This window comes from Pongo pygmaeus, chromosome 15 (assembly GCF_028885625.2).
Source record: "Pongo pygmaeus isolate AG05252 chromosome 15, NHGRI_mPonPyg2-v2.0_pri, whole genome shotgun sequence".
NCBI lineage: Eukaryota > Metazoa > Chordata > Mammalia > Primates > Hominidae > Pongo > Pongo pygmaeus.
The window spans coordinates 37,870,148-37,894,172 of NC_072388.2; the positions used below are offsets into that span (position 1 = coordinate 37,870,148).

The window sequence follows — 24,025 nt, forward strand, 5'->3', positions numbered from 1 at the left end:
GGGAGAAACCTGGGCTGGAGATAAAAAGTATGAATGTATAATTTGTTGTCAACATATAGATGGTATTTAAATCCATCTCAAATGTTCTTAACTAACTCCCTTGTGTGGAAAAAATTTAGGGTGTATTGTTCCAAAATTTTTTATATTTAAATCTTTAATCCAGCTGGAATTTTGGAACATAGTTTGATATCACAATCCAGTATTTTTTTTCCATATAGATAACAAACACTATCAAATTAACCATTCTTTTCTTCCATATGTATAACCAGCCTCATTTATTACGCTATTTTTCCCAATGAATTTTTATATATAAAATTCTCCTGTATACTGGTATCTATTTTTGTATTCGCTACTCTTTCAATGGTCTGTTTGCTCAATCCCAAGCCACTTTTCCTATTGATTTGATTGCAGAGGCTTTATTATATGTGTCTGATTAGGTTTGTCCCTCTTTACCCTTCTTATATTTTATACTTTTTGGGAGTACTCTCAGGCATTTTTTCTTTCATGTGAATTTTAACATAATTTTATTAAACAAACAAAATACTACATTCAATTTATATGAATTTTGAGAATTCATATAAATTTTGACATGAATTTTACAATTTATGTCTTTCCAGTGTTCCGTGGCTAAATAACAATAACTGTTATAACATTATAAGGTTTTGTTTTCTTCATGTAGGTTAAGATTTTGTTTTCTTCATATAGGTTCTGTGTTTTCCTTGTTTACATTTATTACTACTGTACACCTATTATAGTTTTAGCTGTTATCGTAAGAGGAAAAATTTTCACCTTTTCTTCTTTTGGTTACTGGTTCCAAGTACAAAAAAGTTCTTGATTTTTCTAAATTTAACTTTACTGTAGTCATCTTACAAAATTATTATTATTATTATTATTATTATACTTTAAGTTTTAGGGTACATGTGCACAATGTGCAGGTTAGTTACATATGTATACATGTGCCATGCTGGTGTGCTGCACCCATTAACTCGTCATTTAGCATTAGGTATATCTCCTAATGCTATCCCTCCCCTCTCCCCCCACCCCACAGCAGTCCCCAGAGTGTGATGTTCCCCTTCCTGTGTCCATGTGTTCTCATTGTTCAATTCCTGTCTATGAGTGAGAACATGCGGTGTTTGGTTTTTTGTCCTTGTGATAGTTTACTGAGAATGATGATTTCCAATTTCATCTATGTCCCTATAAAGGACATGAACTCATCATTTTTTATGGCTGCATAGTATTCCATGGTGTATATGTGCCACATTTTCTTAATCCAGTCTATCATTGATGGACATTTGGGTTGGTTCCAAGTCTTTGCTATTGTGAATAGTGCCACAATAAACATACATGTGCATGTGTCTTTATAACAGCATGATTTGTAGTCCTTTGGGTATATACCCAGTAATGGGATGGCTGGGTCAAATGGTATTTCTAGTTCTAGATCCCTGAGGAATCGCCACACTGACTTCCACAAGGGTTGAACTAGTTTACAGTCCCACCAACAGTGTAAAAGTGTTCCTATTTCTCCACATCCTCTCCAGCACCTGTTCTTTCCTGACTTTTTAATGATTGCCATTCTAACTGGTGTGAGATGGTATCTCATTGTGGTTTTGATTTGCATTTCTCTGATGGCCAGTGATGATGAGCATTTTTTCATGTGTCTGTTGGCTGCATAAATGTCTTCTTCTGAGAAGTGTCTGTTCATATCCTTTGCCCACTTTTTGATGGGGTTGTTTGTTTTTTTCTTGTAAATTTGTTTGAGTTCATTGTAGATTCTGGATATTAGCCCTTTGTCAGATGAGTAGTTTGCGAAAATTTTCTCCCATTCTGTAGGTTTCCTGTTCACTCTGATGGTAGTTTCTTTTGCTGTGCAGAAGCTCTTTAGTTTAATTAGATCCCATTTGTCAATTTTGGCTTTTGTTGCCATTGCTTTTGGTGTTTTAGACATGAAGTCCTTGCCCATGCCTATGTCCTGAATGGTACTGCCTAGGTTTTCTTCTAGGGTTTTTATGGTTTTAGGTCTAACATTTAAGTCTTTAATCCATCTTGAATTAATTTTTGTATAAGGTGTAAGGAAGGGATCCAGTTTCAGCTTTCTACATATGGCTAGCCAGTTTTCCCAGCACCATTTATTAAATAGGGAATCCTTTCCCCATTGCTTGTTTTTGTCAGGTTTGTCAAAGATCAGATAGTTGTAGATACGCGATGTTATTTCTGAGGGCACTGTTCTGTTCCATTGATCTATATCTCTGTTTTGTTACTACCATGCTGTTTTGGTTACTGTAGCCTTGTAGTATAGTTTGAAGTCAGGTGGTGTGATGCCTCCAGCTTTGTTCTTTTGGCTTAGGATTGACTTGGCGATGTGGGCTCTTTTTTGGTTCCATATGAACTTTAAAGTAGTTTTTTCCAATTCTGTGAAGGAAGTCATTGGTAGCTTGATGGGGATGTCATTGAATCTATAAATTACCTTGGGCAGTATGGCCATTTTCACGATATTGATTCTTCCTGCCCGTTAGCATGGAATGTTCTTCCATTTGTTTGTATCCTCTTTTATTTCCTTGAGCAGTGGTTTGTAGTTCTCCTTGAAGAGGTCCTTCATGTCCCTTATAAGTTGGATTCCTAGGTATTTTATTCTCTTTGAAGCAATTGTGAATGGGAGTTCACTCATGATTTGGCTCTCTGTTTGTCTGTTATTGGTGTATAAGAATGCTTGTGATTTTTGCACATTGATTTTGTATCCTGAGACTTTGCTGAAGTTGCTTATCAGCTTAAGGAGATTTTGGGCTGAGACAATGGGGTTTTCTAGATATACAATCATGTTGTCTGCAAACAAGGACAATTTGACTTCCTCTTTTCCTAATTGAATACCCTTTATTTCCTTCTCCTGCCTAATTGCCCTGGCCAGAACTTCCAACACTATGTTGAATAGGAGTGGTGAGAGAGGGCATCCCTGTCTTGTGCCAGTTTTCAAAGGGAATGCTTCCAGTTTTTGCCCATTCAGTATGATATTGGCTGTGGGTTTGTCATAGATAGCTCTTATTATTTTGAGATACGTCCCGTCAATACCTAATTTATTGAGAGTTTTTAGCATGAAGGGTTGTTGAATTTTGTCAAAGGCCTTTTCTGCATCTATTGAGATAATCATGTGGTTTTTGTCTTTGGTTCTGTTTATATGCTGGATTACATTTATTGATTTGCATATATTGAACCAGCCTTGCATCCCAGGGATGAAGCCCACTTGATCATGGTGGATAAGCTTTTTGATGTGCTGCTGGATTCTTTTTGCCAGTATTTTATTGAGGATTTTTGCATCAATGTTCATCAGGGATATTGGTCTAAAATTCTCTTTTTTGATTGTGTCTCTGCCCGGCTTTGGTATCAGGATGATGCTGGCCTCATAAAATGAATTAGGGAGGATTCCCTCTTTTTCTATTGATTGGAATAGTTTCAGAAGGAATGGTACCAGTTCCTCCTTGTACCTCTGGTAGAGTTCGGCTGTGAATCCATCTGGTCCTGGACTTTTTTGGTTGGTAAGCTATTGATTATTGCCACAGTTTCAGATCCTGTTATTGGTCTATTCAGAGATTCAACTTCTTCCTGGTTTGGTCTTGGGAGAGTGTATATGTCGAGGAATTTATCCATTTCTTCTATATTTTCTAGTTTATTTGCATGGAGGTGTTTGTAGTATTCTCTGATGGTAGTTTGTATTTCTGTGGGATCGGTGGTGATATCCGCTTTATCATTTTTTATTGCATCTGTTTGATTCTTCTCTCTTTTTTTATTAGTCTTGCTAGCAGTCTATCAACTTTGTTGATCCTTTCAAAAAACCAGCTCCTGGATTCATTAATTTTTTGAAGGGTTTTTTTGGTCTCTATTTCCTTCTGTTCTGCTCTGATTTTAATTATTTCTTGCCTTCTGCTAGCTTTTGAATGTGTTTGCTCTTGCTTTTCTAGTTCTTTTAATTGTGATGTTAGGGTGTCAATTTTGGATCTTTCCTGCTTTCTCTTGTGGGCATTTAGTGCTATAAATTTCCCTCTACACACTGCTTTGAATGTGTCCCAGAGATTCTGGTATGTTGTGTCTTTGTTCTCGTTGGTTTCAAAGAACATCTTTATTTCTGCCTTCATTTCGTTGTGTACCCAATAGTCATTCAGGAGCAGGTTGTTCAGTTTCCATGTAGTTGAGTGGTTTTGAGTGAGTTTCTTAATCCTGAGTTCTAGTTTGATTGCACTGTGGTCTGAGAGACAGTTTGTTATAATTTCTGTTCTTTTACATTTGCTGAGGAGAGCTTTACTTCCAACTATGTGATCAATTTTGGAATAGGTGTGGTGTGGTGCTGAAAAAAATGTATATTCTGTTGATTTGGGGTGGAGAGTTCTGTAGATGTCTATTAGGTCTGCTTGGTGCAGAGCTGAGTTCAATTCCTGGGTATCCTTGTTAACTTTCTGTCTCGTTGATCTGTCTAATGTTGACAGTGGGGTGTTAAAGTCTCCCATTATTATTGTGTGGGAGTCTAAGTCTCTTTGTAGGTCACTCAGGACTTGCTTTATGAATCTGGGTGCTCCTGTATTGGGTGCATATATATTTAGGATAGTTAGCTCTTCTTGTTGAATTGATCCCTTTACCATTATGTAATGGCCTTCTTTGTCTCTTTTGATCTTTGTTGGTTTAAAGTCTGTTTTATCGGGGACTAGGATTGCAACCCCTGCCTTTTTTTGTTTTCCATTTGCTTGGTAGATCGTCCTCCATCCTTTTATTTTGAGCCTATGTGTGTCTCTGCACGTGAGATGGGTTTCCTGAATACAGCACACTGATGGGTCTTGACTCTTTATCCAGTTTGCCAGTCTGTGTCTTTTAATTGGAGCATTTAGTCCATTTACATTTAAAGTTAATATTGTTATGTGTGAATTTGATCCTGTCATTATGATGTTAGCTGGTTATTTTGCTCGTTAGTTGATGCAGTTTCTTCCTAGTCTCGATGTTCTTTACATTTTAGCATGATTGTGCAGCGCCTGGTACTGGTTGTGCCTTTCCATGTTTAGTGCTTCCTTCAGGCTTTCTTTTAGGGCAGGCCTGGTGGTGACAAAATCTCTCAGCATTTGCTTGTCTGTAAAGTATTTTATTTCTCCTTCACTTATGAAGCTTAGTTTGGCTGGATATGAAATTCTGGGCTGAAAATTCTTTTATTTAAGAATGTTGAATATTGGCCCCCACTCTCTTCTGGCTTGTAGAGTTTCTGCCGAGAGATCCGCTGTTAGTCTGATGGGCTTCTCTTTGAGGGTAACCCGACCTTTCTCTCTGGCTGTCCTTAACATTTTTTCCTTCATTTCAACTTTGGTGAATCTGACAATTATGTGTCTTGGAGTTGCTCTTCTTGAGGAGTATCTTTGTGGTGTTCTCTGTATTTCCTGAATCTGAATGTTGGCCTGCCTTGCTAGATTGGGGAAGTTCTCCTGGGTAATATCCTGCATAGTGTTTTCCAACTTGGTTCCATTCTCCACATCACTTTCAGGTACACCAATCAGACGTAGATTTGGTCTTTTCACATAGTCCCGTATTTCTTGGAGGCTTTGTTCATTTTTTTAATTCTTTTTTCTCCAAACTTCCCTTCTCGCTTCATTTCATTCATTTGATCTTCTATCCCTGACACCCTTTCTTACAGTTGATTGCATCGGCTCCTGAGGCTTCTGCATTCTTCACGTAGTTCTTGAGCCTTGGCTTTTGGCTCCATCAGCTCCTTTAAGCACTTCTCTGTATTGGTTATTCTAGTTATACATTCGTCTAAAGTTTTTTCAAAGTTTTCAGCTTCTTTGCGTTTGGTTTGAATTTCCTCCTGTAGCTCGGAGTAGTTTGATCATCTGAAGCCTTCTTCTCTCAACTCGTCAAAGTTATTCTCCGTCCAGCTTTGTTCCGTTGCTGGTCAGGATGCTTTCATTGGTATATTTTCTAAATAATATAATCATGTAATCATTAATTTCCTTTTCGGTGTCCATATAAATTACTTCATTTTTGGTCTAATTTCTCTTTATCATGCTTTTTTTGTTACCTTTGTCCCCTTTTTTCATATTTTTAAAACAATTTATTCTGCAAAAATTTCTTGAGCACCTTTTTGTGTGTCAAGTGCTTTATTGGTGCTAGAGATTCAATATTGAACAAAAAGGACAAAATCCCTGTGTGGTGGAACTCTCTTATTTGGTTCCTGACATTAATCGAAATGACTTAGCGTTTTATTGTTTAGTATATTTGTTGTAGGCTGTGGTGACTAGACTATCATATTTATATAGTTTTCTTTTAGGCCTATATTTCTTAAAGTTTTTATTAGGAATAACTGCTGAATTTTATTTGACATGTTTTCATCAGCTAATAATATGATAATGTGGTTTGTCTTTTATTGCTGTTTATGAATTATTGATTTTAAAAATTGTTCTCTAATCAAGTATTATTTAGTATTAAGGCAATATGTCTTACTTGATACTGTGTACTTAGCATGCTAGTTACTATCTTTAATTAACAAGTATCGTGGATTGTGTTTTCCAAAAATGAGCACAACCATAACTCCTATTCCACTGGGTTTTCTTACAGTATAACTTTGAACTTTTTATATTGAGAGGTAGCATTTTTATACTGAGAGGTAGCGTCTCTGTTCTCTCTCCTTGAATCTGGGTGGGAGTGTGACTATGGCAGAAGTGGCACTATGTGATTTCCAAGACTATATCATAAATGATGATATAGCTTCTCTTCTTGGATACATGGTTTGTAGAACTTAGACACCATTATGTGAACAAGTCCATGGAGAGGCCATGTGTAGGTATTAATACTGACAGTCCCAGCTGAGAGCCCAGCTTACAGCTACATCAACCACCATTCATATGAATGAATGAACTTCTAGGTGATTTCAGCTCCCAGCTCTTGAGTCACTTTCAGCCTTCAAGTGTTCCCACCTGAGGCCCCAGACATTGTGGAACAGAGATAAGCCAATCTGCTGTACCCTTTCCGAATTCCTGACTCACAGAATCTGTGAGACCCACAGTGAAATGGTGGTTGCTTTATGTTTTAAATTTGGGGTGGTTTTATATGGTAATGAGTAACTGAAACAAGAAAAGGACAATTTACATACAAAATTAATAATTTTCCCCTCATTTTTATATAACACACATTAACTGTATTATGCAATCATCTGTAACAATACTACCAACTTCATGTGGTGCAAAGAGTATCTGAAGTCAGATGAGCAAGATTCAGGTTACGGAACAACATTAAAATATGTATTTTATTTTTAGAAGTTCAAGTAATCTCTCCAAGTTTGCTTTTCTTTAAAATGGTGAGGAATATTATCAACATAACTTGATAATGATGTTAATGTAAAACAAGTAGTCATCAGTGAGTATTTTAAAGAGTCATTTGAGATTTTCAGTATACAAATATAATCAATTACAGGTATTTTGTTAACAAAACCTTAATATTAATACAGAATGTGCTAAACTAACAGGCAAACAGGAACACCATAAAACTGTAATTCTTTTCCCTTTCTCCCATAATCAGTACTAGAGGCTGGTCATTATTTTAATAAGGAACAGATTGTAAGCCCATTCATTTGCATATGGACTTTTGAGACCTCCTTTTAAGACTTCCATATACCTTCTTTGTATCCTTTCTAATTTATAGGCATTAATGGTCCTAGCTATGCATTTGGTATGTAACAGTTAATAGATATTAATAGTCCTAGCTATCTATTTGATATGTAAAAGTTAGACATTGTTATTTTCAAAAGCTGTATTCAGGAAGTCTTGGCAAGTATATAGAGGTACTTACTTGCTATATATATCATAGAAATAATAAAATTTTTCCCTCAGTGAAGTTTCTTCACCAGGATAATAAAATTTCCCATCACTGAAAATTGAGTATGTCTTTATTTTTAATTACTTTTAAAATAAATATAACCATCTTTATTTTTATATAATGCATTAACTTGATCATATCTTTCATGTTTATTTTTCAGAGCAAAATTTCCCCTCCATTTTCCTCATCTCTTCTTTTTTCCTTTCCTTTCTTCTGCCCTTTCTCTCCTCACTTCGTAATCCATATTAACAACCAGAGTGTGTCTTTCCCTATTTTTCTTTATGCATATACAGTCATAATGAGAGTGAAAGGTGATATGTGTGGTGGTTAAAACAGACTCTGTAAACTTCATTTACAGTACAGTGGTTGTTATTGTTTTTACAAAAATAAAATTATTTCTGTGTACCTTTCTGCATCTTGCTTTTTTTTTCAACAATATTTCATTAAATCCTGCCAAGGTATGGTTTAGCTCTGGTTCATTGTTTTTAAAGGCTACCTAATATTCCCTGGTATAGGCTGGTGCAGGGAATATTATGTAGGCTTTAAAATCACCTGGTGTAGGGAATATCATGTAGGCTTTAAAATTTAAATTTAAATTCCCCTGGTATAGGTAATATTATGTAGGCTTTAAAATCACCAATTCTTCTTTCTTGTATGTATGTCCCCAAATGCTGGGGCTTGTATTTCAGTTGTATAGATTTCTAGGAAGGGGGTGTTAGATAGGAATGTATCTGTAATTAATTAATTAATTAATTTTTTGAGATGGAGTTTTGCTCTGTCGCCAGGCTGGAGGGCAGTGACACAATCTCGGCTCACAGCAACCTCTGCCTCCCGGGTTCAAGTGATTCCCCTGCCTCAGCCTCCCAAGTAGATGGGACTACAGGCGCGCGTCACCATGCCGGCTAATTTTTTTTTTTTTTATATGTTAGTAGAGACGAGGTTTCATCATGTTGGTCAGGATGGTCTCAATCTCCTGACCTCGTGATCTGCCCGCCTCAGCCTCCCAAAGTGCTGGGATTACAGGCGTGAGCCACTACGCTCGGCCGTAATTTAATTTTTAATAGATTGCAAGATTGCTTTCCAAAAATTCTGTAATACTTCACATTATCACTAGCAATGTATGAGAACCGTCTTACGCATTTCCCACCATTTTAGGTTTTATAGGTCTTTTTAATTTTTACCAATCTGACAGGTATAAAGGGATTTCTCATTGCTTTATTTTGTATTTCTCTTATCAGTGAGTTGAATTTCTTTTTTTCTTTTTTTCACAATTCACACAGATATTTACTTTAATATAATACATCCATTTACTAAAGTTAATGTAGTAAATTACATACCTTATGATAAAAGTTCAAATTCCTAACATAAATCTTTTTATATTTTAAGAGGTTTAAATTGGAAGAAGGACTCGTTGGTGTTTTTTTTTTTCATTTTACACTTTTTAATTCTTGTGGCTACATAATAGTTATATATATTTATAGGTTACATGAGATATTTTGATACAGGCATGCAAGGTGTAATAATCTCAGCAGGGTAAACGGGGTATCAAGCATCTCAAGCATTTTCCCTTTGTGTTTCAAACAATCCAATTATGTGCTTTTAGTTACTTTAAAATGTACAATTACGTTATTTTTTTTTTACTATAGTCACCCTGTTGTGCTAGGAAATTGTAGGTCTTATTCATTCTTTCTATATTTTGTACCCATTTCTCCCCCATACCTCCTCACTATGCTTCCTAACCTCTAGTGACCATCATTCTACTCTCTAGCTCCATGAGTTCAGTTATTTTAATTTTTAGGTCCCACAGATAAGTGAAAACATGCAATGTTTGTCTTTCTGTACCTGTCTTATTTCACTTTACGTGATGACCTCCAGTTCCATCCAAGTGGTTGCAAATGACAGGATCTCATTCTTTTGTATGACTGAATAGTATTCCATTGTGTGTATGTACCACATTTTCTTTATCTATTTGTCTGTTGATGGATGCTTCCAAATTTTGGCTATGGTGACTAGTACTGCAATAAACATGGGAGTTCAGATATATCTTCAATATACTGTTTTCCTTTATTTTGGGTATAAACCTAGCAGTGGGATTGCTGGATTATATGGTAACTCTATTTTTAGTTTTTCAACAAACCTTCAAACCGTTCTCCATAGTGGTTGTACTAATTTACATTGCTACCAACAGTATATAAGGGTTCCCTTTTCTCCACACCCTCGCCAGCATTTGTTATTACCTGTCTTTTGAATAAGAGCCATTTTAACTGGTGTGAAATGATATCTCATTGTAGTTATGATTTGCAGCTCTCTGATGATCAGTGCTGTTGAACACTTTTTCCTGTTTAACATTTGTATATCTTCTTTTGAGAATGTCTATTCAGATCTTTTGCTCATTTTTTAACCAGAGTATTAGATTTTTTTTCTATAGAGCTGTTTGAGCTTCTTATATATTCTGGCTATTAATCCATTGTCAGATAGGTAGTTTGCAAATATTTTCTCCCATTCTGTGGGTTGTCTCTTCATTTCCTTTGCTGTGCAGAAGCTTTTTGACTTGATGTGATCTCATTTTTTCATTTTTGCTTTGCTTGCCTGTGCCTTTGGTGTATTACTCAAGAAATTTTTGTTCATTCCAATGTCCTGGAGAGTTTCTTCAGTGTTTTCTTGTAGGAGTTTCAAAGTTTGAAGTCTTAGATTTAAATCTTTAATCCATTTTGATTTGATTTTTGTGTATGGTGAGAGATAGGGGTCTAGTTTTATTTTTCTGCATATGGATATCCATATGTTTTCCCAGCACCATTTACTGAAGAGACTGTCCTTTCCCCAGTGTATATTCTTGGCACCTTTGTCAAAAGTGAGTTCACTGTAGATGTATGGATTTATTTCTGCATTCTGTATTCTGATCCACTGTTCTGTGTATCTGTTTTCATGCCAGTACCATGATGTTTTGATTACTGTAGCTCTAGTATAATTTGAAGTCAGATAATTTGATTTCTCCAGCTTGTTTTTTTTTGTTCAGGATAGCTTTGGCTACTCTGGGTCTTTTGTGATTCCAAATAAATTTGGAATTGTTTTTTATATTTCTGTGAAGAATGTCATTGGCATTTTGATAGGGATTACATTGAATCTGTAGATTGCTTTGAGTAGTATGGACATTTTAACAATATTGATTCGTCTATGAACATGGAATATCTTTATTTTTTGGTGTCCTTTTCAATTTCTTGCATCAACATTTTATAGTTTTAATTGTAGAGATCTTTCACTTTGGCTAATTCGTAAGTATTTTATTTTATTTGTAGCTATTTTAAATGGTATTGATTTCTTTTTCAGATTGTTTTCTATTGACACATAAAAAAGCTACTAATTTTTATGTTTGCATCCTGCAACTTTCTGAATTTATTTATAATTTCTAATAGTTTTTTTGGTGGAGCTTTTGGGTTTTTCCAAATATGAGATCATATTATCTGAAAACATGAATAATTTGACTTCTTCCTTTCCATTTGGATGCCCTTTATTTCTTTCTCTTGCCTGATTGCTCCAGCTAGGACTTCCAGTACTACGTTGAATAACAGTGGTGAAAGTGGGCGTCCCTGTCATGTTCCAGATCTTAGAGGAAGGGCTTTCAGTTTTTTTTTTCAGTATGATACTAGCTGTGGGTCTGTCACATATGGCTCTTAATATGTTGGGGCATTTTTCCTCTATACCCAGTTTTTTGAGGGTTTTTATCATGAAGGGATGTTTAATTTTATCAAATGCTTTTTCAGCATCAATGGAAATGATCATATGGTTTTTGTCCTTTATTCTGTTGATATGATGTAACACATTGATTAATTTGGGTTTGGGTGTGTTGAACCACTCTTGGTCCTTGTTCTTGTTTTATGCCTGTGATAAATCTCACTTGGTCATGATGAATTATCTTTTTTACATGCTGTTGAATTCAGTTTTCTAGTATTTGTTGAGGATTTTTGTGTTACTGTTAATCAGTGATATTGGTTTGTAGTTTTCTTTTTTTGCTGTGTCTTTGTCTGGTTTTGGTATTGGGGTAATCCTGTCCTCTTAGAATGAATTTGGCAGTACCCTTTTCTATTCTGTTTTTTTGGAATAGTTTGAGTAGGATTGATACTAGTGCCTCTTTAGATGTTTGGTGGAATTCATCAGTGAAGCCATCAGATTCTAGGCTTTTCTTTACTAGGAGAATTTTATTACAACTTCAATCTCATTACTTATTATTAGTCTCTTCAGATTGTGGATTTCTTTATGGTTCAATCTTGGTTAGATTGTATGTATCTAAGAATTTATCCATTTTTTTTCGAGATTTTCCATCTTATTTTCATATGGTTGGTCATAATAACCACAAGTGATTCTTTGAATTTCTGTGGTATCAGTTGTAACAGCTCCTTTTTCAGCTGTGATTTCATTTATTTGGGTCATCTCTCTCTGTTTTTTTTTTTTTTTTTTTTTTTTTTTAGCTTGGCTAAAGATTTCCCAATTTTGTTTAACTTTTCTAAAAACCAACTCTTTGCTTCATTAATCTTTTATTTTTTTTATTTCAATTTCATTTATTTCTGCTGTGATCTTTATTATTTCTTCTACTAATTTCAGGGTTGGTTTGTGTTTGTTTCTCTAGTTCTTTAAATGCATCATTAGGTTGTTTATTTGAAGTCTTTCTTCTTTTCTGATGTAGGCACTTGTAACTCTAACCTTCCCTCTTAGTACTGCTTTTGGTATATCCCATAGGTTTTGGTATGTTGTTTCTATTATCATTTGTTTCAAGAAATTTCTCAATTTCCTTCTTAATTTCTTCATTGACACACTGGTCATTCAGGAGCATGTTGTTTAATTTGCATGTGTTTGTATAGTTTCCAAAATTCCTCTTGTTGTTGATTTCTAGTTTTATTTTATTGTGGTCAGAAAAGATGCTTGATATTATTTCAGTTTTTTGAATGTTTTAAGATTTGTTTTGTGACTTAACATATGATCTGTTCTTGAGAATGATCCATGTGCTGAGGAAAAGAATGTGTATTCTTCAGCCTGTGGATGAAATGTTTTGTGAATATCTATGAGGTTCATTTGTTCTGTGGTGCAGATGAAGTCTTGTTGATTTTTTTTTTTGGTCTAGAAGATCTGTCTTATGCTGAAAGTGGGGTATTGAAATCTCCACGTATTTTTGTATTGGGGCCTATTTCTCTCTTTAGCCCTAATAACATTTGCTTTATATATCTGGGTGCTCCAGTGTTGGATGCATATATATTTGCAGTTGTTATGTCCTCTTGCTGAATTGACCTCTTTATCATTATATAATGACCTTCCTTGTCTTTTCTTATAGTTTTTGTCTTGAAATCTATTTTGTCTGATATAGGTATAGCTACTCCTGTTCTTTTTTGCCTTCTATTGGCATGGAATATTTTTCCCATCTCTTCATTTTCTGTCTATGTGTGTCTTTATAGGTGAAGTGTGTTTCTTGTAGGCAACAGGTCATGGTCTTGTTTTTTCATCCATTCAGCCACTGTCTTTTGATTGGAGATATTAGTCCATTTACATTCAATATTATTATTGATAATAATATTAAAAGACTCTGATACATTCTTATTCTTGCTATTTTGTTATTTATTCTCTGGTCGTTTTGCGGTCTTCCTTCTTTCCTTCCTTCCTGTCTTTGTTTTATTGAAGGTGATTTTCTCTGGTGGTATGATTTAATTTTTTGTCTTTTATTTTTTGTATATCTGTTGTATGTTTTTTGATTTGAGGTTACCATGAGACTTGCAAATACTATCTTATAAACCATTATTTTAAGCTGATAACAACTTATCACTGTTTGCATAAACAAATAAGCAAAAAGAAAACTAATAAAAACTCTACACCTTAACTTTGTCTCTCACTTCTTAACTTTTTGTTGTTTTTATTTATATCTTATTGTAGTGTCTGTCTTGAAAAGTTGTAGCTATCGTTTTTGATTGGTTTATCTTTTAGTGTTTCTACTTAAGATAAGAATAATTTACATACCACAGTTACAGTGTTATAATATTCTGTGTTTTTTTCTATGTACTTACTCTTACCAGTAAGTTTTGTCCCTTCAGATGATTTCTTATTGCTCATTAATATCCTTTTCTTTTTAATTGAAGTATTCCCTTTAACCTTTTTTTTGTAGGACAGTTCTGGTTTTGATGAAGTCCTTCAGCTTTTGTTTGTCTCGGAAAATATTTCTCCTTTGTGTTGAAGGATATTTTCCTGGATATACTATTCTAGGATAAATTTTTTTTTTTCCTTCAGCACTTTGAATACATCATGCCACTCTCTGCTAGCCAATAGGGTTTCCACTGGAAAGTCTGCTGCCAAATGTATTGGAGCTCCATTGTATGTTATTTGTTTCTTTTCTCTTGCTGCTTTTAGGCTCTTTTTTTTTTTTTTTTTTAATCTTTGGCCTTTGAAAGTTTGATTATTAACTGCGTTGAGGTAGCATTCTTTGGGTTAAATCTGCTTGGTCTTCTATAATCTTCTCATACTTGGATATTGATATTTTCCCCTAGGCTTGGGAAGTTCTCTGTTATTATCCCTTTCAATAAAGTGTCTACCTCAATCTCTTTCTCTACCTCCTCTTTAAGACCAGCAACTTTTAGATTTGCCCTTTTGAAGCTGTTTTCTAGATATTGTAAGCATGCTTTATTTTTTTTATTCTTTTGTCTCCTCTGTGTGTTTTCAAATAGCCTATCTTCAATCTCACTGATTCTTTGTTCTGCTTGATCAATTTTGCTATTAAAAGACTGTGATACATTATTCAATATGTCAGTTGGATTTTTTACCTCCAGTACTTTGGCTTGATTCTTTTTAATTATTTAAATCTGTTTGTTAAGTTTATCTGATATAATTCTGAATTCTTTCTCTGTGTTATCTTGAATTTCTTTGAGTTTCTTCAGCACAGCTATTTTGAATTTTTTTTCTGAAAGGTTTCATATTTGTGTTTCTCCAGGATTGATGTCTGGCACCTTATTTAGTTTGTTTGCTGAGGTCATGTTTTCCATGGGTGGTGGTGTTGATTGTAGATGTTCGTCAGGCATTGAAGAGTTAGGTGTTTACTATACTCCTTGCAGTCTGGGCTTATTTGTGCTTGTCTTGCTTGGGAAGGCTTTCCAGGTATTCAAAATGACTTGGGTGTGGTGATGTAAGCTGTATCTCCATTAGGGGGCACCCCAAGGCCACTAATGCTGTGGTTCTTGTAGCCTTGTGTAGGTACTACCTTGCTGGTCTTGGTTAAGATCCAGGACATTTCTCTAGATTACCAGGCAGAGACTCTTGTTCTCTTCCTTTATTTTCTCCCAAACAAAAGTAGTTTCTGTCTCTGCGATGAACCACCTGTGGCTGGGGATGGGGGTGACACAAGCACCCCTGTGACCACCACCACTGGGACTGCACTGGGTCAGACCTGAAGTCAGCACAGCATGAAGTCTTGCCCAAGGCCTGCAATAACCACTACTTGGGTACTACCTATGTTTGCTCAAGGCCCTAGGGCTGTACAGTCAGCAGGTGGCAAAGTGGGACAGACTTGTGTCCTGTCCTTCAGGGCGGCAAGTTCCCCCAGACCCCGGGTGGGTCCAGAGATGTCATCCATGAGCCATGTACTGGAGTAAAAAACCTTAGACATCTACCTGGTGTTCTGTTGTACTGCTGCTGAGCTGGCACTCAAATCATGAGATGCAGGCCTTCCCGCTCTTCCCTCCCCTTTCCACAGGCAGAGGATCCTCACCCTGTGGACACCACCACCACAGGCCTATGAGGAGTGCTGCCAGGCTTCCACTGATGTTCACTTAAGGCCCAAGGGCTCTTCAGTTAGCTTGAGGTGAATGTTGCCAGGTCTGAGACTCATCCTTCAGGGTGCTGGGATCCCCTCTGGACCAGGGCAGGTCCAGAAGTACCAACCTGGTATCTAAGGTGCACAACAAAGCTCCCCTTACTTTTCTCTGCTTTTCTCAAGCAGATGGAGTCTGTCCCCATAGCCACCACAGCTGGGAATGTGCTGTGTCTTACCTAAAGCCAGCACATCTCAGTGTCTCTCCTATGGCCCATGGCATACTACCTGGGTATTGTTGCTGGTTATTCAGGGCCCAAGTGCTCTTTAGTCAGCAGGTGATGGGTCCTGCCAAAACGGGTTCCTTCCCTTCAAGGCAGCAGGTTTCCTTCCGGCCCAGGGTGTGCCTAGAAATGTCATTTGGGAGCTAGGGCCTGGAAAGGGGGCCTTAACACTGTGCCCTCTCCTACGGTGGCTGAGCTAGTATTCTAGATGCAAGACAAAGTCCTCTTTATTCTCCCCTCTCCTCGCCTCCCCTCCCCAAAAAGAAGGAGTCTCTTTCAGAGCTGTGAGCTATGCAGCCTTGATTTGGGGGAGTAGTGCAAGCACTCCCTTTGCTGCCTTGGCTGGTGTCTCAATCGGTCACATGCCCCACCCACCCCAGTACACTGCCTCTGAGGCCAGTTCAGCAGTAGGACTTGCTTAAGAATTGCTGTCATTGCAGCCTAGACTGACTTTCAGGTTTATTTAGAGCCCCAGATTACTCCAGCCCGCCGTGGCGAGGCTTGCCTGAACTCAAATTCTGACCTCTGAGAATGCGTGATTCCCCTCTGGCTATGGCTGGTCCAAGTGCTCCCTCTGTGGGTGGGCTTCAGCCAAGTACAGACTGGTTCTGCTTTCTGCTATGACAGGGTAGCACTGAGTTCAGTGCAATGTCTCACAATAGCTGCATCCTCCTTCCTTGAGTGCACAGATTCTCTGTGCCATGCAGCTGCTGCTAGAGGATGGGGGCAGGGATGAGGGAGGTGTGGTGCCGGCAATTCAAGACTGTCTTTCATACCCTTTATGGTGCCTTTCAGTAGTATGAAGTGAAAACCAGGTACTGTAAGTGCTCACCTGGTTTTTGCTTCTTATGAATGTACTTTTTTGTGTAAATAGGTGTTAAATTTGGTGTTCCTGTTGGGGGATGATTGGTGCAGGATTCTATTATGCCATCTTGTTCTTTCCCCCAATCTTTGGTCTTTTCATGTTTTCTTTTTTGTACTTGCTTTAGAATAAATTGACTATTTATATTCATTGCCTAATTTTCTATTGACTTGTGTATTTTTCTTGTGAAAGGTAAGAATTCTTTATATGTTACAGATATTAATCATTTGTCATGTATGTTCCTAATACTTTTCTTCCAAATCTATCATTTGTGTATGATCTCGTTTATATTTTTCAATTTTCCAATTCATTGATGAAGTTAATGATTTATACTTCTGTAGTTCCTGGTGTTGAAGTAATTTATATTCCTGGAGTATAGTCTACTTCATCATATGGTAGCATTCATTTGATAAGTTGCTAGGTTCTATTTAGTTGTACTTTATTTAGGATTGCTACATCATTATTTGTTTTATAGATTGCATTTCTCTGGAATGACCACAGCAATATTTCCAGCCCTTGATGATCTTCTAGAACTTTGCCACTTCCCTGCATCAAGAGGTAAAATCCATTTCTATTCTCTTGAATTTGAACTGGACTTTGCTTCAATGAATTGAGGGCTGAAGAATTAACACTCTGTGACTTCATGACTTGTTGGAAATTGTGAGGAATCTCAGGCCACATGGAGGGGCCAGTGAAGATGTTCCAGCTTATAGCCCCAGCAACCACCAGGTATATGAATGAACCTTCAGATGATTCTAGTCCCCAGCCTTCAAGCTTCCCCAGTCAATGCTGAGTGGAGCAAAAAAAGGAATTATTCTCACTGAGCCCTGTCCAAATTGCAAATACCTGACAAAAATAAATATTGTTGTTTTAAGCCACTAAATTTTGGAGAAACTTGTTATGCAATCATAAAAACAGATTTTGTTATCTGGAAGTGAGTGCCATGTAACAGAAATCTAAAATGTGGTAGTGGCTGAAGCTAGACTAGACAGGATTAGACAGGACTAGACAGAGGGCAGAAGGTGAGAGGATCTTGAGGTGACTGTGGAAGCCTGATGGACCTCAAGGAGGCTATCAGAGAGGGTTTAGAGGAGAGTGAAAAAATATCATTGGAGCTGGAGGAAAGAGGATCATTGTTAGGTAATGACATGAAGTTTGGCCACCTTATCACCTGTGGTAATGTGAAAAGCAGAAAATGGTGATTGTCTGGCTTCTTCTTGCTGCTTATAGTGAAATGATAGGCAAGAGGTAAGCTAAAGAAATAATTGTTAAATATAAAGGAGCCAGAACTTCTTGGACTTGAAAATAAAGCTTTCTCTTTTCCGGTTTTTCCTGATGGCACACAATTCTAAAATTAAGAAAAGTCTTTATGGAAGGAGAGCAAATCTAGGGTACTGTCATGAAAACATGGTTTACCATGAAGCCAAGGGAGTGATTGTAAAATCTTAGTTCTAATACCTCAGGAAATTTAATGTCATGCCTCACACAGACAGGAGTCCCTCTAATTATCTTAAGGACATGACATGCCTTACAGATCCTCTTTATTAAAGAAAAAGTCCTTTGAGAATTTTAAGAGCATTGTCCCTCAGCACCCTTATAGGAGGCTCTAGGACTTATCTTGAAGAGATTTGTGGGTACAGGTTTTGTCTAATGGAGTGGATTATAAACAAGAAATCCACACAGTTTTTTGTTGCAATTTTTTTTAGAGCAGTTTTAGTTTACACAAAATTAAGCTGAAAGAAAGTTCCTATATTCTCCCCATTCCCCTCCCTCCCTAGAATTTCCCACACTATCAATATCCCTGACCAGAGAGGTACTTTTTTTTTTAACAATCAATGAACCTACCTTGGTACATCATTCTCACCCAAAGTCAATAGTTGACATTAGAGTTCACTCTTGGTGTTGTATATTCTATTAATACACCAATATGTTTTGACAAAGGTATAATGACACATATCCTTCATTATAGTGTCATGTAAGGTAGTTTCACTGCCCCCCAGATCCTCTGTGCTCTGCCTATTTATCCTTACCTTCATATCCATGACAACCACAAATCTTTTTGCTGACTCTTATAGCTTTGCATTTTCCAAAATATCATGTAGTTCATGTAATAATATACATTTGTTTCTTCCATGTCTTTTTGTGGCTTAACAGCTCATTCCTTCTTAGCACTGAATAATATTCCAAACTCTGGATGTACCAGAGTTTGTTTATCTTTTCCTCTACTGAACAACCCTGGTTGTTCTCCGGGTTTGGCAATTATGAATGAAACTGCTGTAAACATCTACATGCAGGTTTTTGTGTAGACATAAGTTTTCAACTCATTTGGGCGTATACCAAGGAGCTTGCAATTACTAGATCATGTGGTAAGAGTATGTTTAGTTGTGTAAGAAATTACCAAACTGTCTTCCAAAGTGACTGTGCAATTTTGCATTTCCACCAGCAATGAATGACAGTTCCTGTTTCTCCACATCTTCACCATCATTTGGTCTTGGCAGTGTGTTGGATTTTTGCCATTCTAATAGGTGTATAGTAGTATCTCATTGCTGTTTTAATTTGCAGTTTCCTAAGGACATGTGATATGAAACCACTTTTCATATGCTTATTTTTCATTCGTATATCTTTAGTAAGGTGTCTTTGTATCTTTTGTCTGCTTTTTGACTGGGGAATTCATTTTCTTATTGTTGAATTTTAAGAATTCTTTGTATGGGATCTAATTAAACTAAAGAGCTTCTGCACAGCAAAAGAAACTACCATCAGAGTGAACAGGCAACCTACAGAATGGGAGAAAATTTTTGCAATCTACTCATCTGACAAAGGGCTAATATCCAGAATCTACAAAGAACTCAAACAAATTTACAAGAAAAAAACTAACAACCCCATCAACAAGTGGGCGAAGGATATGAACAGATGCTTCTCAAAAGAAGACATTTATGCAGCCAACAGACACATGAAAAAATGCTCATCATCACTGGCCATCAGAGAAACGCAAATGAAAACCACAATGAGATACCATCTCACACCAGTTAGGATGGCGATCATTAAAAAGTCAGGAAACAACAGGTGCTGGAGAGGATGTGGAGAAACAGGAACACTTTTACACTGTTGGTGGCACTGTAAACTAGTTCAACCATTGTGGAAGACAGTGTGGCGATTCCTCAGGGATCTAGAACTAGAAATACCATTTGACCCAGCCATCCCATTACTGGTTATATACCCAAAGGATTATAAATCATGCTGCTATAAAGATACATGCACACATATGTTTGTTGCAGCGCTATTCACAATAGCAAAGACTTGGAACCAACCCAAATGTCCAACAATGATAGACTGGATTAAGAAAATGTGGCACATATACACCATGGAATACTATGCAGCCATAAAAAATGATGAGTTCATATCCTTTGTAGGGACATGGATGAAGCTGGAAACCATCATTCTCAGCAAACTATCGCAAGGGCAAAAAACCAAACACCGCACGTTCTCACTCTTAGGTGGGAATTGAAGAATGAGAACACTTGGACACAGGAAGGGGAACATCACACACCGGGGCCTGTTGTGGGGTGGTGGGAGGGGGGAGGGATAACATTAGGAGATATACCTAATGTAAATGACGAGTTAAGGGGTGCAGCACTCCAACATGGCACATGTATACATATGTGACAAACCTGCATGTTGTGCACATGTACCCTAGAACTTAAAGTAAAATGTTAAAAAAAAAAAAAAAAAAAGAAAGGAGATCAATGGTTGTCAGGGACTAGGGGGGAGGGAAGAATGGGATTAACTGCATAATAGTTGTAGAGTTTTATTTTGAGGTGATGAAAACATTTTAAAACTAGATAGAGATAGTGGTTGTACAATATTGTGAATGACTAATTGTGAATGTCACTTTATTGTTCACTTTAAAATAATTACTTTTACACTGTAAATTTCAACTCAATTTTTAAAAATTTAAAAATGGAACAAAGGAGAGGATTTAGAAGGTTCTAAATGCTAAAAGATGTTAATGATAGAATTCAGGTAGTGCGTATACAGGTGTTCACTGAAATCTTTCAATTTTGCTGTATGTTTGAAATTTTTTATAATAAAAGTTCAGGGGGAAAAATGGAAAAAAAAAAGAATTCTTTGTATATTTAAGTAACAGTGCTTTATCAGATGTGTCTTTTGCATGTACTTTTTCCCAGTCTGTGGGTTTTCTTTTTTCTCTCTTGATCCACACAGTTTTTTTTAAGGGATTGTATCATTTTAGACTGAAAGGCATAAAGACAGTACAAAATGAAAAGAGGCCTTTGACCCCAAACTTCTACAGATGGGAAGCATGCTAAGAACATGGCTATTTTTTATGAAAAAAAAAAAAAAGAAGAATAATTTAGAGGGTAGAACCAATAGCCCAGAGTGGAGAGCTGAGAGTCACAGCGAATCATTCTTAAGCAGTACAACTGAGCCCTAATCAAGTACTAGCACCTTGTGCCTAGCTTGAGTTCAAGCTTTTAATGGACCAGTGACTTCTGTGTCTCTCCTTTCCTCCTTTTTTTTTTGGGAGTGTCTATAGCAGTTTTCCTGTACTTGCTCCACCATTGTGCATTTGGTATTTGTTGAGGCAGATAATTTTTCTTTTTTAGTTTATAGCTCTTGAGATTACAAGGAACTGTACGTAAGGGGCTGTATTTGAGGAACTGTACCCAAGAAGTTCATCCATACCTGGACCTCAAGCCTCAGCCTGATGTTGTAGGTCTTGAGGGAGTGCATGAGTGTATTTTGCTACTGTGGCTAGAGGGTGGACTGTGGTATTTTGCATTTTCCAAAACTGACCTCAGCAATATTTGTGGTCCCACATGCTCTTCTAAACTTTGTCACTTCCCAACAAGAGTTAGAGTTTATTTCCCCTCCCCCTGAACCTGGGCTGTACTTTGCACTGTTGAATAGAATGTTGTGGGAGTGAAACTATGGGACTTCCAAGGTGAGGTCATAAAAGATAGTACTGCTTCTGCCTAGCTCACTCAAGAACCCAGCCCCCATAGTGTGAGAAGGCTTAGGACAGTTACAGAAGCCATGTGCAGGTGTTCTGGCTCCAGCAAAGGTCTCATCTGACAACATCAACTACATGTTAGTGGGTGAGTATTCGTATGATTTTAGTCCCCAGACTTTGAGACACCCTAGCTGATGCTGAGGGGAGCAGAGGTGAGGTATCCCCCTGAGACCTGTCCACATATTGTTGTTTTAGGTTAATAAGTATTAGAGTAATTTTTAAATATAGCCATAGTAACTGAAATAATTAGGTTCATAGTTTTTAGGTTTATTTTTATGTTAACTTTTGGTAATAAAGTTATGTTGGCTTCATGAAATGAATTGGGAAACATTTCATCTTTTTATTTGGTGTGAAATAATTTAAATAACACTATAAATACTCATTCTTTAAAAGTTAGGTAAAGCTCAGATTTAAAGGTTTTTTTGGGTATAATGCTATTATTACTATTGTTATTTAAAATAATGGTTACCTTTCCATTTTTTTCTTTGCTGATTAGTCATTTTGGGTTTGCTTCTTGGTTCAATTTGGATTATTTATATCCTTTAGGAAATTGTACATTTTTCTTTATTCCTAGTCTTGCTAATTTTTTTTCCCTCTTACATTCTTAAGCAGTACCATAAAGGGTTTATTTATATTTTTAGTTAAAAAAACTCTTGGAATTATTTATCAATTCTACTACTTTTTCCCCTTATATCACCAATTACAACTGTTCATTCATCAACTTATTCACTCTTCTTAAAAAAGTTCAGGTAAACATAATAATGTTTCTGCAGTTTCATTCTTCTTCATAATGAAAGGATTTAGAGGCATAAATTTTTATCTAACTGTGGCTATTGCTGGGTTCCATACATTTTTATGTAAAGTATTTACCTTTTCATTAGCCTCTAGAGTATTTGTAATTTTTCTCTTTGATCAAAAATTAATTTTGAAGTCATTATGATGTTTCAAGCTGTTTAAAAATTATTTGTAATATTATTGTATTATGATCAATGACTATGGCCTGTTACATGTTTACTTTGAAATATTTGTTATGGTTTACTTTGTGGAAATTTCTATAAAACTATGAGCAAATATAATTCTTTCATTAAGGAAAATAAGATTCTATACATAGGTAGAAAACAAATCTTTTTTTTTCTTTATTTTACTTTAAATTCCGGGATACATATGCAGAACATGCAGGTTAGTTACATAGGTATATATGTGCCATGGTGGTTTGCTGCATCTATCAACCCATCATGTAGGTTTTAAGCCCTGCAAGCATTAGGTATTTGTCTTGATGCTGTCCCTTCCCTCACCCCCTACTCCACGGCAGGCACTTGTGTGTGTTGTTCCCCTCCCTGTGTCCATGTGTTCTCATTGTTCAACTCCCACTTACGAGTGAGAACATGCAGTGTTTGGTTTTCTATTCCTGTGTTAGTTTGCTGAGGATGATGGCTTCCATCTTTGTATGTCCCTGCAAAGAACATGATCTCCTTCTTTTTATGGCTGCGTAATATTCCATGGTGTATATGTACCACATTTTCTTTATCCAGTCTATCATTGATGGGCATTTGGGTTGGTTCCACATCTTTGCTATTGTAAATAGTGCTTCAATAAACATACATACATGTGCATGTGTCTTTATATTAGAATGATTTATATTCCTTTGGGTATATGCCCAGTAATAGGATTGCTGGGTCAGATGGTATTTCTGGTTCTAGATCCCCGAGGAATTGCCACACTGTCTTCCACAATGGTTGAACTAATTTACATTCGCACCAACAGTGTAAAAGCATTCCTATTTCTCCACAGCCTTGCCAGCATCTATTGTTTCTTGATTTTTTAATAATCACCGTTCTGACTGGTGTGAGATGGTATTACATTATGATTTTGATTTGCATTTCTCTAATGATAGTGATGTTGAGCTTTTTTTCATGTTTCTTGGCCACATAAATATCGTCTTTTGAGAAGTGCCTGTTCATATCCTTTGCCCACTTTTTGATAGGGTTATTTTTTTTCTTGAAATTTAAGTTCCTTGTAAATTCTGGATATTAGACATTTCTCACATGGGTAGATTGCAGAAATTTTCTCCCATTCTGTAGGTTGCCTGTTCACTCTGGTGTTAGTTTCTTTTGCTGTGCTAAAGCTCTTTAGCTTAATTAGATTCTATTTGTCAATTTTAGCTTTTGTTGCAATTGCTTTTGGTATTTTAGTCATGAAATCTTTGCCCATGCCTATGTCCTGAATGCTGTTGC

General features: G+C 36.5%; 1 long non-coding RNA gene across 2 annotated transcripts in view; it reads left to right on the forward strand.

Annotated features, from left to right (window-relative positions):
- Positions 1–24,025, forward strand: part of LOC129012514 (uncharacterized) — a 66,591-nt gene that overhangs the window by 26,377 nt on the left and 16,189 nt on the right. Inside the window, exon 2 of one of the 2 annotated variants that reach the window (XR_010123703.1) lies at positions 17,238–17,491. This is a non-coding gene — a long non-coding RNA (uncharacterized LOC129012514). Of the gene's footprint in view, positions 1–17,237; positions 17,492–21,760; positions 21,877–24,025 lie in introns of those variants that run through there. The other variant, XR_008493632.2, reaches the window with a different exon arrangement.